Source organism: Acinonyx jubatus, chromosome B1, assembly GCF_027475565.1.
Source record: "Acinonyx jubatus isolate Ajub_Pintada_27869175 chromosome B1, VMU_Ajub_asm_v1.0, whole genome shotgun sequence".
Classification (NCBI taxonomy): Eukaryota; Metazoa; Chordata; class Mammalia; order Carnivora; family Felidae; genus Acinonyx; species Acinonyx jubatus.
Genome location: NC_069382.1, coordinates 186,589,617 through 186,607,765, shown reverse-complemented (window position 1 = coordinate 186,607,765; position 18,149 = coordinate 186,589,617). Strand labels below are relative to the sequence as shown.

General features: G+C 36.7%; 1 pseudogene; it reads right to left on the bottom strand.

Annotated features, from left to right (window-relative positions):
• The window catches only part of LOC106986825 (probable ATP-dependent RNA helicase DDX10), a 91,025-nt pseudogene that overhangs the window by 8,497 nt on the left and 64,379 nt on the right, over nt 1-18,149 (bottom strand).

The following is an 18,149-nucleotide window of genomic DNA, read 5'->3' as shown; positions in this document are numbered from 1 at the left end:
CACATGCAACATGAAACAAAAATATAAAAAAATTAAACAAATTAGAATTGTCTATCATACATAATATACTCAAAATATTATTTTAGTAGATTCTTGCTAAATATATGGGGAATAACATGAAGGTGATAAGCATCTAGACAATAAGAATCAAGGAGATAAGCCATATAAACAAAAAGTCTACTAAGAGGAAAAAATAATGCCCTTATGGAGAGGTGAAATGTATTATAAGGATTCAAAGTTGAGATATATCACTGACATTGAAATTTTTCTAAAAATGCATTATTGCTTAGCCAAACAAACCTACTATGTTATATATTGTGCCTCATGCTGGAAATAGAATGGGAGCAAAACATCTAGTTCATTTCCTTGTGGTACTTAGAGAAGATATACACTGAATGATTTTTTTGCATTTATGAAATTTAGAATGATAAAGTTTTATATCCTATATAAACACATAAAATATAAATCCAATTTAATCTGTGTGGAAGACAGGGAAGATATTACGGAGGAAGTAACTTTTTTGACTGAAACCTGTAAGTAAATTGTTACTGAGTGCAGTAAGAGGTGGGTAGGAGGAGTAATGGAAGAAAAAAAGGTTTATTAAAATCAATAAGATTAGTAAAAAGTAACTCCTAAAAAGCCAAAACCAAAAAAAAAACCTGACCCATATCAAAAGTCTTTCCATGCTTTTGGGGATCATCCTTACCACTGTATCAGAAAATTATCATAGGGATGCCGGGGTAACTCAGTCAGTTAAGCATCCAACTTTGGCTCAGGTCATGGTCTTAATGTTTGTGGGTTCGAGCTCCACCTTGGGCTCTGTGCTGACAGCTCAGATCCTGGAGCCTGCTTCAGATTCTGTGTCTCCCACTCTCTCTGCCCTTCCCCTGCTTGAGTGCTCTCTCTCAAAAAAATAAACAAAAACATGAAAAAATTAAAAAAATAGAAAATTATCATGAATAGCTAATGCAATAAAACTTTATACAATGATAACAACATAAATATTCATATCAAAATTTTAAAATAATTATCCTACACAGTGTCTCATTTAAATTGGACAGTCACTAGATGACTTCCATATGAATGTTTTCATTTTACTAAAAAGCTGAATGGCGTGTAAAGCTGAATGGTGTGTGCAAAGTCACACAGCTGATATTTTCAGAAGTCATGTGATCAAACTCTAGATACTGAAGGGTATGCATTACAGAGAGACCTGGCCTCTTTGTACTGATCAGGGCTCAATCTGTAAAGTGAATGGTGGGAAAAGCTGCTCATTCAACAAATAGCTGATATTTACCTACCAAGCACCAGGCACTGGCTTAGGTGTTAGGGATAAACTAGTGAACAATATAAGATACAATCCTGTTTTTGTGGAATTTATCTTCTAGAGGCGAGAGGCAGAAATTATACAGGATTCATGGACAAAATATGTAGTATGTTGGTGGTAGTGAGGACTCAGAACAAAAATAAAACAAGAAAAAGGGATAAGGAACATCAAGAGAAATCTTAGAGGGGTTATAGAAAGCCTCACTGGAATGGTAACATTTGATTAAAGCCCTGTGGGAGAGGAGGGATAGAGTCCCACTGAGATCTCAGAGATGGGTTTTCCAAGTAAAGACAATGAATGTGCAAAGACCTTAGGCAGGAGGTGTCTGAGGCCAGGTATGTGTTTGTGGAACAAGGAAATCAGTGTGTTTAGAAGAGAAGAAACACCGGGAGAGTAGCAAAAAGAGTAACAAGGGGCCAAAATTCACAAGAATTCTTAGGGCATTGCAAAGATTTTGGCTATTTGACTGAGGGAGACAGGCAGTCATTGCAGGCTTCAGAGCAAAAGGATGGTATCTGGTTTCCATTAAATAAAAATCACCTCGTCTGTTGTATTGCCACGAGACTCTGTTGACAGAAAATGTAGAAAAGTCAGTTAGAAGGCCATTGGAATAATCAATGACAGTGGATATGGTCAGTGAATAGGAGATGGTGGAACGGGATCAAATTCTGGATATCTTTTTAAGATTAAGATGACAGGATTTGACTTAGGACCAGATGTGGGGTATGCAAGGAAGAGAGGCGTCAATGAAAAGCACAGTATAAAATGTAATAGGTCATATTTCACCCTCCTTCATTTGCCAGCTAGGTTTGTGAGTATGTGCTGCTGTTGTTTACCTTGTTTTTATCATTTTTATCTCTTTGTTGTTTTTGTAGGAGTGGTCCGAGAAAGAATAGAGAGTAAGAAGGGTGAGGGAAATTAATGTTACTGGGGGTAAGTTCAAAGAGACTGTAAGAACTATATTCCCAGCAAACTTGCAATAAAAATATCATTACAGTAAGCAGGGCCCCATTGCTTATTCTGTTTTTCACCTAAAAAACAGTTACTGTCCCATAGGCAGAAATTACAGGAAATGGCAGAATTGGGTTAGATGTTCTATGGAATTTGGTTAATTATTAAAAAATCAACAGTAATTATGCAGACAGCATCCTTTAACAGATACTAACGGCTGATTCATGCAAATCATTTGGAATGTTTTTATTCTCAATAATATTTCACCTGGAATAAAAATGAAGTATTGTGCTTACACATGGAAAGCCATGCTTATCAGTCTGCATTTTTCCCAAACCTGGAAGTTGAACTGCTTTGAGAGAAAACACCTTGAAGTGAGTACTTGGAAAGTGTACTTAAGGAGTAGCGGGACAGATATTAGTGCTGAACAATGACAAGTATGACATAGGTGCTAGACTTCACACTGAGGGGTCACCGCACACGTTATTTCACAATGGCTGCCTCAGTAGATGAGCTGACATAGCAACCCACCGCCGGTGCCATAAACAATTGCCAATTTCATTTTACAGGAGTCACATGGATGAGTTGAACCAGAAGAAGTGATGATGATAGATGAAACTGAATATGTATGACTCATTCAGAGCTGCCTTATTAGTCCAGGGGAGCTAGCACGGATTCAGCATTGCAGAGCCCAGGTTCAAACCTCAAGGCTGCCATTTATTAGCTAAATGAACTTGAGCAGACCACTAAGCTGGTTTCCTCACTTTAAAAAGGAGGAAATTAATGTAGACTTGCACTGGAGAACCATGTGAGTCAAATGAGACAATGCATGTGTAAAAATGGTTAAAATACTGTATAAATATTTGATGTTATTATTGAACAGGCTTTCCTTTGGAAAATGGAAAGGAGAGAATAGGAATGAGTTAGCACTTATTGAAAACTCTCCTTGATCTCAGGGATTGCCCACATGCTACTCCATTTAATGTAAACAAGAAGGGCATATCTCTATCTTGCTAGCTATCCATGCATCCAAGAATTCTGTTGTGTATCTTGCCCACTGTCACTGTGTATGTTACAGTCAAGATCCAAATTTAGGTCCATCTTTGCTCCCAAGCCTGAATAATTCCTATTATACTAAGTCACTGCCTATGAATTTTACTCGGAGCCACACTGTGTTAGAAATGGAAGATATAATAGAAATCACCTTGTGGAATGGTTTTCAAATATTTAGCTGTAAAATCCTATTGGGAGGCTCAATATTTGCTAGAGTAGGGCTGCCCTTATTAAAGCAGATGTGGGGACTCCAAAATGACTTCCCTACCTGGCTTTCCTCCACTTTTCCTCCTGGGATTGTGGAAAATGTAGGGTTTGAAATATATGAACTAAGCTTATCCCCCCTCAGTTTAGTGACTAAAAACAGAGGCCAATGGCGTGTAAATGATTTCCCCAAGAGCACAAACATTTTTAACCCCAAAACAAGAACATGGAGCTCAGTTCTATGGAACTTTAGTAACATATGCACCCATAGGCTTCCTGCAATAGTCCTACAGCACTGATATTTGAAGGATCTCATTAAATTATATTCCTATTTCCCATCCAACTTCTGAACAAGTTAACATATATGAAAAGGATTTCATCATATGGAGATAAAAACATCATTCACGTAATTGGTGGAGCTGCTGGAAAAAAAATGGCTCATTGTATGGTAACAAAAGACTTTTCCTCAGAATCAGGGCTTACCTTGTCATAGGTAGGACCCCCCCCCCCCCACACACACACATACACCAAGGAGGAACTTTTACCAGTAAATTTACCATTATGGACAAAACTGGACCAAAATATAAGCTTATTGGAGACCATACTCTAAAACCGAATGGTTAGGGGGTTGAGTTCTGACCACCCAGTTTCTTTTTCATAATTTACCAAATTATCCATCCTCCATGAGAATACAGGGACAGTAAGAGTTCAGTGCTATCTTAATATAAGACTCTTGTTATGAAACAACACGTCAGAAATATCGGCTTGTGACTTTACCTAATGCTCTTCAAAGAGTAGAGATCTGAGATTACACATAATAGCATATAGTTTTATTGTGTTTAAAATTCTGGCTTTAATTTCTGATTTTTTGTCATACTATTAAATATTTACATTTTCATGAACGTATCCAAGTGTTTGAGTACTTATCAAATTTATGAATGTTCTGTATTTCTTGGTGGTTTCATAATTTATACATGAACTTATTTCTGAAACTAAAAGTAATCGCAGTGACATGTTATAGAAGGCAAAACTAAATGTGGATAAAATCTTGAAATAGTGCTTTTCTCTCTGATCCTGAAAAAAGAGAGTCAAAGTGGTTGTCGTATCTTTAAAACAGAAGACTTCCCAAGGTCAGGGAAGAAATTGGAGTCTCAGAATTATTGAGACCATGAAGGACTTATGAGAATCATATAAAGAGCCTGTGGATAGATGGTAATTGAGAAAAGAGGCTTGGAGGTAAAAAGGGATTTGAAACACACATTCTTCAGGTAATGTTAAAGAGTTGTTGAAGATCCTAAGTAAAATTCCAATACATCTTGAATCTATGATTAAAAGAAGATTATGAATTGTCCCTTGAAAATAACGATTCAATTTAATTCAAAAACAGGTTTAGCATTTGGGAGCAACAATTTAAAAAGCCTTCATTGAAAAGTCAATGCACTGTGGTGATCGTGAAGACCTTCTTCCTATGTAATTATAAGGTATGGTTTCAACAGCTAGGAGTTCAAAATAAAGTTACAATTATTTTAATATAAAAATTAATATAGATCTAAGCTTTAATTGTGAAAGCTCCAAAGAGCAAATTATATATTTCTTATTATTCTCCCTTTTCTTCTGAATCTCAAGTCTAACTTCTATCACTAAGAGGCAGATCCCTCTGGTGAAAAACCCATCTCTACTGACAATGCTGTTGTCACTACTTCAACTCATCCTCCAACTCTGAACTTCAATATCACTTCCACAAGGAGGTCTCCTATGATCTTCAAATAATAATGAGTTTCAAAAAATAATGCTGTGTTTCTCATATCATCCCAAGATTTCTCCTCTGCCTTTGATCTGAGCTTGTAATTTTGTTCATTTGGTGAGTCAGAAATGTTTATTGGGCATCTATTACATGTAAGACATGTTTCTAGGTTCTGGATATACAATTATGAGTAAGACAGACTAGACCGCTCTCCTTATGGAATACACATTCTAGAGGGTATACACCATGCCATCAAGGGTCTTAATACTCTGTTTTTCCTTCTGATATTTGCTAAACTTCTACAACAGTGGTTAATATTTTGTGGGTTCTCCATAGATATTTACTAGCTAAATAATGAATAAACAAGTGGAAATTATGGGGAATCAATTAATTAATAAATAATATGTAAGATATTGATAAATACTCTGCAAGGAATTACTACTGAGTGAAATAATTGATAGTGACTGACTTATCCTAGATCGGTCGTTATGAAAGACCTCTCTGAGGTCTTGACATTGAAGCTGAGATATTCATGACAGAAAGAAATCAATTTTATGTGCTATTATCCAGAAATTATCATGTTCTCAGAAAGTCCAAGCAGTGGTTAGAGGCCTGGAGTTTGAGATATGTCAGAAGAAGAGAAAGGGAGAGAGAGAGAGAGAAGAGAAGGAAAGAGAAGGGAAGCAAAAGAAGAGAAGAGAGACATCAAGGTGAACTAAGGCAACAAGCTTGAGTAAAGAAGTCATTTGAAGTGGATCTTCTGGGTATAATTGTCACTATGTGGATGAGAGATCAACCATCTGAATTCCTTTCTCACAAAACTGAGAACAAAGGTAAAATAACAGTTTTACATCACCATGTCCTACAGTTGTTTTACAACAAAGAATAATTGAACCGTGTCTTTATAACCACTTCCGCATTCACAGAGCTCCATTACTGGCCTGTATTAGGTGAGAAAGAAAAATTGGACAAAGAATAATTAAATTGAATGAGGAATCACACCACTTCTGCTTCTTAGATTCTCTAAGCTTCAGGCTCTTTCTTTACATGTAAAATAAGGACACTACATAATTTTCAGTGATTGAGAAAATGAAATCATCTAATAATGTAACGTGTTTAATATTGTGCTTGCACACTATATGGTAATGGAGGTGGTAGGAGTCCTTTGTTGATTTCATTCAGTTTTATCCACGATGCCTAAAGCATCACCTATTATACATAGTTCTCGTTTGTATTTTTTTTTATGAATGAGGGAATGAGTACATAGGGTAATCTACCAGATCCTGTTCAAGTCACTAGGACCATGTACATCACAGTGGCTCTAGATATTCTGTCAGTTCTAGTATAATAAGTACTATAGTCATAACCTGTGCAATGGACTATATGAGTCAAGAGTGCAACATCTGATTTTGTCTGGACAAAGAGAGTCAGGAAATATTTTACAAAAAAAAATAAAAGACTTGTTCTATCTTAGAGCATACTTAATTGATGATTATGAATGCATCAAGTAAGCACATTTCTAAAAAAGGAAATTTTGTTTTTGAACAAAGACAAAAACGAGACTGATAAATCACATGTTGAGGGACTTGACGACTGGGGTTGGGCATAGGATAATGTGGAAGAATGACATGGTAATCAGAAAAGCAGAAGTCTGATGATGAAGGACTGCACATTTCACAACAATGAGTTTGACCTTCATTGTATAGGGAATAGAGAGACACTTAAAAATTCTATTCAGGGGTCTGGCACTTTCTGACTCTTGATCATTGTGAAGAATGGATTGGAATGCTTGAGATGAAGGCAGTCTAGCTAGGAGGCTGTTGCTATTATCAAGCAGGGAAATGATGCTGACCTGAACGATAGCAGTGGCAGATGATTAGTAAGTAAGGGACAAATATGGAAAAAAAAATTATAGGGATAATTTATAGGACCTAGTTGACTAATTTTATTTGGAAGTTGAGAAAAATAGTAGAATCAAGGATGATTCATTTTGATTTGCATTACTGAAAACATGATGATACAATCAAGAGAAATTTTTGTTTAGTGCAATTTTGGATATTGTGGTAATCAGATACCGTCTTCCATAATACGGTAAAACAACCAACTTAAAAATCTTAGTGACTAATGAACCCTGTATTTTTCTTGCTTACATGACTACATGCTTGCACAGGATTGCAGGCTGTGGGTAGAGCATAGGTCTGTTTCATGTGTCATTCATTCTTCTTGGACCAGATGCTATCTGGAGCATTACCTATATCGTAAAAAATGCAGGAGCCCAGGATAAAAAGGAGAAACATGCAGTACCTCTTAAGGTATAGGTACATAGCACACATACTGTCATTTCCATCCACATTCAACTAATTGGTAAAATGGCCAAGTCCAATATCAACAAAGCACCAACACACACTTTGTTCACACCAGGAAACAATACATAGTCCTATAACAAAGGACATGGATATACAATTCTAATATATGGAGGGGAGTGAGGATTTGGAAACAATGGCCAGTTGATCATGACAGCAAGTTAGTACATCAAGTGAGGATATCCATGAGTGTAGCTGAATGGATAAACACTAGAAATTTCCACACAGGGTCTCTTTCTTGCCCCAAAGTTTCATTACTCTCACTTCATAGTGCTTTGAATTTATTACTTTATGGGGTTTTCTATACTAAGTTACTTTTTATATCACATTTGATTAATTTTTGGACTACTTCATGTAAAGAAAGCTGCCATATTACAAAATGCAGCCAAATGTCTCCAATACTAGCAAGCAATGAATGATGGCAAGTGTAGATGCATGTCAGTACCCTGTAGTCTCGAAGGTTGTTCCCAAGAATGAACATTTTTCCTTAAAAAATCAATCCCATTTTGGCTTCAGTGTGGTACTATTTTTCTCATGCTCAAATTTGGATTCACAACTGTTCTCTTACTGCCTGCAACATGACCAGCACCATGAGGAAGGAGGTAGATAACTTTGCTAAGCATTCAGGAATGAAAAATAAATATCAGTCTAACTCCTCTTTGCTTCATAATCCAGGAAGTGACCCTTTTACTTGGCTCCTAGACATAGGAAAGGTGATTGTATACACGTATCTGAGAGTCCACCAAAACCAGTTGAAATTCATAGCCAAGAATAGGGGACTCAGAGTTTTTTGGTCAAACGTTTATAGTAGGCAGAATTAGGGCTTCCCAAAGATGTTCATGTTCTAATCTCCAGAACCTCTGAATATGTTAGGTTATATGGCAGTGGAGAATTAAGGATATAAATGTGATTAGTTTCACTAATCAGCTGACTTAAAGAGATTATTCTGTATTATCTAGGTAGGCTCAATGTAATTACAAGATGGTCCTTCAAAATAGAAGAGGGAGGCAGAAGAAGACATCAGAGTCAGTAAGGGATTTGGAAATGCTGACCTTCTGACTTTGAAATTGGAGGAAATGGACATCAGCTAAGAATACAGCTGGTCTCTAGAAGTTGAAGGAGGTAAAGACCAGATTATCCCTCAAAATCTTTGGAAGGAAAGCAGCCTTGATGACACCTTGATTTTCACCCAGTGAGACCCATTTGAGACAGCTCAGCTTTAGAACCATAAGACAATGTGTTTCTATCTTTTTAGGCCTCTAAGTTTGTGGTAATTTGGTACAACAGCCATAGATAATGCATGCAGCCTCTAAATCTTTTGCTGATGACACTGATACCAGAAATACCAAACGCCTTCAAAGAAAGAGCTCCTCAACATGAGATTAAATTTAGCCTATGGGTAACCACACCAGAGTGCAATAAGATAATTATATCTCTGACAAAGATACAGCCAACAAACTAATCAATCAGGTTTTTCTCCCTTTAAACAGTTTACCAGTCTTTTCTTCCAGAATTCCTTCAAAAATACTGACAACACTGAGGCAAAAACAACAAAAAAGATATCCATTGATTAGCCAGGTGCTAGTAATATGGCTTCCTTCCCCTCTGGCTGGAAGATAGGATCTATTAGGGGAAAAATCTAGTCTTCTTCAACTAAGGTACAAACTTAATGTATCCTATGGGATTGTAAGCTACACATAGGTATAAATAAATAAGTAAATAAACAAACAAACATGCCAAACAAACAAACAAACAAATAAGCTTCTTTGTATCACAGGGCTTTATGCATAGTAGCAATATTTATGCCTTACCACCTCAATATCATCAAAATTCTTATCTCATTCCATTGTCAATGAGCTCAAATTGACTGCCATTTCATTTCTGACTCTTTTGAGTCTCAGACATGCCTGGCATATAATTCCTACTGCATAATTATTGCTGGAGTAATTACTGACATTATGCTTATTGAATTGACCCAAAGCACTTCAAAATTTATAAACAGTTCTTAGAAATAAATTTTGCATACAAGATCCTTTACAAAGATAGTTTAGACACTATGGACAAGCCTAGGATAAGTCAACAATATTAACATATTCACCATGTTAAATTAATGGGGCAATAAAAGGCAATTGCTAAAGGGAGAAAAATATCTGTGGGTATAGTTTTAAACAGGATGATTAATACTAGAATATGTCAAAATTGATTGGCAATAAGAGTCTATATTGAGCATTTGGTTATTTTAAACTGTTTTCTTTCATTTTTATTCATTTTTTTATGTGTAGTATTCTGGAATAACTTTCCACTAATATGTTTTTCCTTTCTCCAGAACTATGAAATGTAAGTGAATTTAATCAATAGGCACTGAGGACTAATTAGTTTTATATACGTATGTGTGTGTGTATGTATGTGTGTGTGTGTGTGTATATATATATATATACACACACACACACACATATATCTTCAGGATATCCAAAACTAAAAATACTACAATTAAAAAAGTGAATATGCTATAAGTGATATTCCAGGAGTGTTATTAGAGGAAATAAAAGCCATTTAAAATAAACAGACTTTTTGGCAGTTGAATACACATGGGTTTCATCTTATATTACTATTTGGTTTGACTAAGTTAAATTTTCCAAGTAAAATAATGATTTGGTTGATATAATGCCCCCCAAGTTCCCATTTGCTATTTCCAGTCCTTGAACGTTTCAAAATCTATAACACTTGCAGGACTCACAGTAAAATACTGGATGGCAAAAAGCAGGTAATAGTGGCCTAGAAAACACAGAGCAATTGGACTCAAATCTATGAATAATATTATTGTGGTTTTAAAAGTTTACACAAAACAAATGCAATTAAACTAATTTAGATTAAACCAAACATCTCCGAGTTTATAAGGTGGATGTTGCTTTACACTCTGTAAGTCTAGGACTCCCAGGGCATGAGGTAAAAGTGAAACATGCAACTATTTTGGAAAGAGAGGTTCTTATTCCCCTTATTCTCTGTCCTGATATGAACAAACTTATTCTCTGTTTTGATATGAATAAACCACATGAACAGACCAATTAAAGGCTTCAGGAGCAGAGATAGGTGCTGGTCTTTTTTCTGGGCATGTGGCTGTTTAGCACCCAGGGGCTCAGTCTCTCACAGCAGGATGCAAACAGTTGAGGCTGAAGGAAGAGGGCCCCAGATGTAACCACAAGGAGGCCATGGTTTAGGAAAAGATGTTGATCTGTGGATGTTTGTGGTGGCTGAGACCTGGAAATGTAATTAGAAGATATAGGACCACATTAGCTGCAAAAAAAAAAAAAAAAAAAAAAAAAAAATGCAGTGAAATGTGAAATGGAGTGATACTAATGCCATTGGAGAGTACCTGTGCTAGTATTCCTCAGATTTTGCTTAAAAAATGTAGAGGTGCTTGGGTGGATCGGCTGGCTCAGTTGGCTAAGTGTTCAACTTCAGCTCAGGTCATGATCTCACGCCCCTTGAGTCTGAGCCTGTGGCAGACTCTGTGCTGACAGCTCAGAGCCCGGAGACTGCTTCAGATTCTGTGGCTCCCTCTCTACCACTCCTCTGCTCATGCTCTGTCTCTCTCTCTCAAATATAAATAAACATTAAAAATTAAAAAAAAAATGTTAGAGCATGTTAGTAGAAAAGCATTAGAAGGATGTGTGTGTGTGTGTGTGTGTGTGTGTGTGTGTGTGAACATCTTGGTTCTTGTCTCTATCACTTAGCAATTTGGGCAGGTATTTTCACTTCTGAGTCTTATGAGAACACTGAAAACTAATCCTCAGTGTTGGATTTTGCCAGAATCTGGAAAGATTTTCTAATTATAGCAATGACCTAAGAAGCACAGCTGGTTTCCAGTGCATATTTTGCCATCAGAAATGGAGTAAACCCACTGGGCTGAAGGGGGGAAGGAGACATGTTATTTCTCCTCCCTTTTCTGCCCTTGTCTCAGACACTGAAGAACTGGATAGACTTTCTGAGAAAGAATGAGTACAGCATTCTTCCTTTCTATCAGTACCTCTTCTCAGGAGAATATTTAGTGACTTCTATTTTAAAAAATATTTAAAAAAAAGGGGGGCCCCTGGGTGGCTCAGTCAGTTAAGCGTCTGACTCTTGATCAGGAAGGAGACAACAGTGGTTCATTGCATCCTTGAAATGTACATTTACAGAAAAAATAATTAGTGAAGCAAAAACTGAAAGATTCCTGAAAGTAGTGAAAGCTGTAGATTGCAGCTTATAAAATTCATGTTTACATGTGTAAAGAACGAGAGAATGGGGGTAGAAAATGGCTCCACTTTTATTTAGCAAGACTTTTAGATAAATTTCTTCTTCCTTTTCAGCTGTATTGACATATTACATGGTGTGATATATGTTTAAGGTGCCCACTGGGACAACTTGATACACGTGTATATTGAGAGATGTTTGGGACAATAAAGTTATTCAACACATCTTTCACTTCCCATAATTACGATTTCATTGTTGTTATGGTGAGAACGTTTATTTTTATTTTTATTTATTTTTAAAATTTTTAATGTTTATTTTTGAGAGAGAGAGAAAGAGAGCCAGAGCATGAACAGGGGAGGGGCAGAGAGAGAAGGGGAGGGGCAGAATCTGAAGCAGGCTCCAGGCTCTGAGCTGTCAGCACAGAGCCCGACGTGGGGCTTGAACCCACGAACCGTGAAATCGTGACCTGAGCTGAAGTCAGATGCTTAACTGACCGAGCCACCCAGGCACCCCTATTTTTATTTATTTTGTTTATTTATTTATTTATTTATTTATTTATTTAGGAGAGATAGAGACAGCATGAGCAAGGGAGGGGAAGAGAAAGAGGGAGAAGGGAGAATCCCAAACAGGCTGTGGGGAGTCAACATAGAGTCGGATGCAGGGCTCTAACTCACAAAACTGTGAGATCATAACTTTATCAAGTCAGATGCTTAATCGACTGAGCTACCCAGGTGCCCCAAATAGTGAGAACCTTTAAGATGAACTCTTATAGCCTCTTCCAAGCATAAATACAGTATTGTTAACCATAGTCACCATGCTGTGTGTTAGATCCTTAGAACTGATTCCTTCTTTAACCTGGTGTTTTTACAGTTTGGCTAACATCTCTCCCACCTCCCAATTGCTGGTAATGACCATTCTCTCTGCTTGTATGAAATTGGCTTTTTTAGATTCCCCATACAAGTGAAATCACACAGTATTTGTCTTTCTCTGTTTGATTTCACTTAGCATAATGCCCTTAAGTTTTATCCATGTTGTTACAAATGTCAGAATTTCCTTTAATTATTTTTTATAAATTAAAAAAAAATGTTTGCTTATTTTTGAGAAAGAGACAGAGCATGAGTGGGAGGAGGGACAGAAAGAGAGGGAGACAGAATCTGAAGCAGGCTCCAGGCTCCGAGCTGTCAGCACAGAGCCAGACGTGGGGCTCAAACTCACCAACTGTGAGATCATGACCTGAGCCAAAGTCTGATGCTTAACTGACTGAGCCACCCAGGTGCCCCTTCTTCTTTTGTTTTTAAATGGCTGATAATATTCCATTATTCATATACACTACCTTCTCTGTATCCTTTCATTATTGGTGGACATTCAGGTTGTTTCCATGTCTTGCGTATTGTGAATAATGCTTCAGTGAACATAGTGGGAACAGATACCTTTTTGATAACCTGTTCTCATTTTCCTTGGATAAGTATCCAGATGTGGGATTGCTGAATTACATTGCACTTGTACTTTTACGTTTTGGGGGGAATTTATATACTGTTTTCCGTAGTGACAATACTAATTCACATTCCCACCATCAGAGCACAGACTTACCAACATTTTTGTCATCTGTCTTTTCCAAGAGATGCGAGTTGATATCTCTCTGTGGTTTTGACTTGCATTCCCAGAGATTAGTGATGTTGAGTGCCTTTACCTATACTTATTGGCCATTTGTATGTCTTTGGAAAAATGTCTGTTCAGGTATTTTACCCATTGTTTTAATTCAATTATTTACTTTTTGGCCATGTAACACAAGTATCTCACATATTTTAAATATTAAATATATAATTTGCAAATGTTTTCTCACAGTCCATAAGTTGCCTTGACATTTTGTTGATTGCTTCTTTTGCTGTGTTTATTAAGGTGTAATCCCATTTGTTTATTTTAGCTTTTGAGGCTTATGTTTTTGGTGTCATATGCAAAAATTATTACTAAGACTGATATCATGGAACTTTGTCCTATGTTTTCTTAGATGAGTTTTATGGTTTCAGGTCTTATGTTTAAGTACTCAGTCTATTTCAAGTTAACTTTTCTGAGTGTGTAAGATAAGGGTCCAATTTCATTCTTTTTCATGTGAATAGCCAGGTTCCTCAATACTACTTATTATAGATTATCTTTTCCCTACTGAGTATTCAAGCCTCCCTTGCCAAATATTAGCTAACAATATATGCATGGGCTTATTACTAGGTTCTCAATTCTGTTCCATTGGTCAATGTGTTTGTTTTTATGACACTATGCACTGTTCTGATTAATGTAGCTTTGTAATATAAGTGCAGGAAGTGTGAAGCTTTGTACTTCTGTCTCAGGATTGTTTTGGCTCTTCAGGCTCTTTTGAAGTTCCATACAAATTTTAGAATAACATTTTCTATTTCTTGAAAAATGCCATTCGAATTTTTGTAGGGATTGCATTGAATCTACAGATGGCTTTGGATATGTTAAACATTTTAACCTTATTAATTCTTTTGATTCATGTACATTGAATATCTTTCCTAACTTCTTAATGTTTAAACTCTATATACCTTTTCCCCATTTATTTGTTTCTTCTTTAATTTCTTTCATTAATGTCTTATAGTGTCCAGTGTATAAGTCTTTTACTTTCTAAGTATTCCACTGTTTTTGATGCTATTGTAAATGGAATTGTTTCTTTGTTTCTTTTCAAGATTGTTCACTGTTAATTTATAAAAATGCATCTGATTTTTTTCTTGATTTTGTGCCCTGAAACTACTGAATTCCTCTATGTGGTCTAAACGTTATGTGGTGGAGTCTTTAGCATTTTCTCTGTATAAGATCATGGCATTCTTCCTTCCCATTTTGTGTGGTTATTCCCCAGTGTTTTGTTCCCCTGTGTTGCAGACTCCTGAACTCTCCCAAAACTATTTTTATTTATGAATAGCTGGGTAATTACTATCTTTGTGGGGTCTCAGGCTGGGGACTTCTATTCTGTTATCTTAGTGACATCAGTTCAATTTTTTTCTTGATGATGGCTATAGGATTATATTTGCAATTAAACTTTCCTGAAGATGTGAATCTGAAAAGCATATTCTACCTAAGAGACCAGTGGACAGTGAGTAAGGATAATAAGTCCTATGCCATATCTCCTATTATGCAGGGAAAGTGCTTGTAAGATGTTAATGTGTCTGCAGATCACCTACAGATCCAGCAAAAATACAGATCTTGGGGCAGAGCCTGAGGTGGTGCATTTCTAATAAGCTTCCAAGCACTTGTTGCTGGAGGCTATATTTTGGGAAAGTGAGCCACCACAAATTAGAAGGACTCTGTGTTAGGATGAATAAAAAAAAAGGAAAGACAGATATGAGCAACAATATAGTAGGATAAATTACATAATATATATAAGAAATACCTAACTTACTTCAGAAAATAAAAAGAGACAGCAAGTTAAAAAGTTAGAAAGAAAGTTGGGAAATTAGGAAGGAAGGAAGGGAGGGAGTGAAGGAGAGAGGGAGGGAGGGAAGAAGGAAGGAGGGTAGGAAAAAAGGAAGGAAATTAGGAGGATGAAAAGAAAAGAGGAATAGAGGGAGGGACGGCAAGAAAAGAGGAAAGTAAAGGGAAATGACATTAAAAAAAACAAAACACAGTCTAGAAGAAATAAAAGAACAGACAATCCAAGGAAAAGTGTGCCTTCTTAAGGAGTGTTGTATTAAAGATTACAACTTGTTTATTAAAAAGATTAGAACTTGTTAAGATTCTAATCTAAAATACATACATACATGCTTCACAACGACATGCTAAACTGAGAAGATGAGTTGAAAATAGACTACAAAACAGAAGAAATGAACATAAAAGTATTATTACCCAACAAAGGTGTAGATTAGACATGACAAGGAATAGAACCGACACAACTGAAAATGGAAAAAGCCCAGGTTGTTCACTGAACATGCCCGGACTGGAAACCCAACTCAGCTATCACTAGCCCTGTGGCACTGGTCAATGACCTCATCTCTCTGCTCCTCCATTTCCTTGCCTGAATCATGGCAACAAGAATAGCAACTTCTCCACTGGGTATTGTGGCAATTTCAAATAGAGATTATTGGAGACATATTTAAAAGAGCAACCGGAATATTCGGTTAATTCCTGTCATTTCTGTGTTTGTAACTTTCAGTGGTTCTCATCTCCCTCGGAGCTCAGAGCAAAGCCCCTCAAATGGCCTCCAAAGCCCCATGGAATCCAGTCATGGCTACATCTCTGGGCTTTTCCCCACTACAGTCACTCTTGCTCTTCCTGCTTCAGCCACACTGTTCTCCTCGCATGTTCTGACTCACAACACTTTACACAGATTCCTTCCTCTGCCTAAAATGCTCTACTCTTGTTGCCCACATGGCTCCCTCACTCATCTTCGTGAGGGACAACAGCCATTCCCTCTGAAATCACCACCGACCATATATTTCTAAATTTATAGTCCTTTCCATCTTTGTCCTGATGGCACTGTGCATATTGCCTACCTTGATGTATTAGTGTCGTCCTGCACATCCAGTTTGTATTCTTTATCTTCTGTTTCCCTCCCACTAGAATGTAAGTTTTATGAGGTTGGGACTTTGGCAGTTTGGCTCTCTGCTGCATCTCTGGCACGTAAATGGTACCTGAGACTCAACAGATATTTGCTGAAATAATTTTACACATGAAGTCAGTATTCGGATTTAAGATGGTATAAGGCCAAATTTTGTGACCTATACACATAAACACACATAAACACTGTCATTTAGTGATAACCTAACATGTGTCTCTCAATTTACCAAATATTTTTTGCACATTACTTTATTTAATTATAATAGCAGATCTGAGATAGGGTTCACCCTCCCCATTTTTCAGGATTAGAAACTATGCCTCAGAAAAATTAAGGAGTAGGGACTGACACATATGGATAACAATTCTGAGAACTGGTCTGGGTGCATCCAGTTCATTCTGCTTATCCTCACACCTGTCCTGATACATGTATTTGCACTTGATCTAAAAATGAGTTAATAAATCTACACCGACTGTATACATTAAGTCATTCCAGTTCACACAAACAATATGCACCTGCTTAAAGATGAACCTTACTTAATTCTGGCACTGTGTTTGGTCCCCAGGGCTCTTGACCTGAGATTACATCCACCGATGACAGCTCTACGAGCGTACATTCATCAGAGATATGTAAACAAATTGTACAGAAAAACAAAAAGTTGGCTTATTTTGCAATTGTTTAGATATAGAGCACTTGTTTTTGAAGAAAGGAGTGTGTTCTAATACAGTAATTGGCATTTTCTCATGAATTATCTAAAAATAATAGCTCAAAAAATAAAATAGCTCAATAGAAAGACATTTAATAATTTTGATCCATTTTTTTCAGCCTATTAAAACTCTTGCAGTCTTCCCTCTGATTTCATTTTGGCCCTTGCCTACTGACATGACAGGTTTAATGATCACATGTCAGTATTCCAAGAGCCTCCTATTTAACAGAGGAGCACTGTTCCCTCAAATACTCCAGTCACCTCTCATCCACTGACCTTTCCCCTGGAAACATTCATCACCAGTGACACTGACTGATGAGCAGCATGATCCCCTGACCTCCAATTTATTCATGTTGATGGTCTTGACACTCTTCATAGTCTCCGAGGCTCCACACAGCTGCCTACTATCATCAGTGGAGCTTTACTTCCCAGAAATACTTTCTATTTCCTCACTGTACGACAGTATTACTTTTCCTCCACCCAGCACAAACTGTCACTTTTTTTTTTACTTACTGCTTTTCAAAATCTTCAGACTCTTTCCCACCCCCCATTGCCATTTATAGGTCTCTCATTTAGTTACCTACACTCTGTCCATCCTAGGGGGTCATTTTCCGTGGAAAGGAATACTTTTCCTGATTGAATATCCTCATCAGTTGGGTGAGAAATTGTACATCAGTAATAAAGGGACAAGTCAACTAATCAAACAGCTCTCAGGTTTAGATTACAACAGGTTATAATAACCATTTTCATGACCTTACTTAATCATGAGTACTACTGTTAAGTTGCCCATGTCCCTTCCTTAAGAAGTTTCCACAATCCGTGCTGCTGATAAATAGACTACTAATATTAATAGTAATAACTACCATTTATTGTTTTCTGTTATTTTTCAAAAAAGAATGACAGAAGGAAAAGAGGAACAAAATTAATTTAATATTTATAATAATAAAATACCTTTCTTGAACAGTTACCATGGGTTAGATATTGTGGTTAGTAATAAGTGTTATCTCATT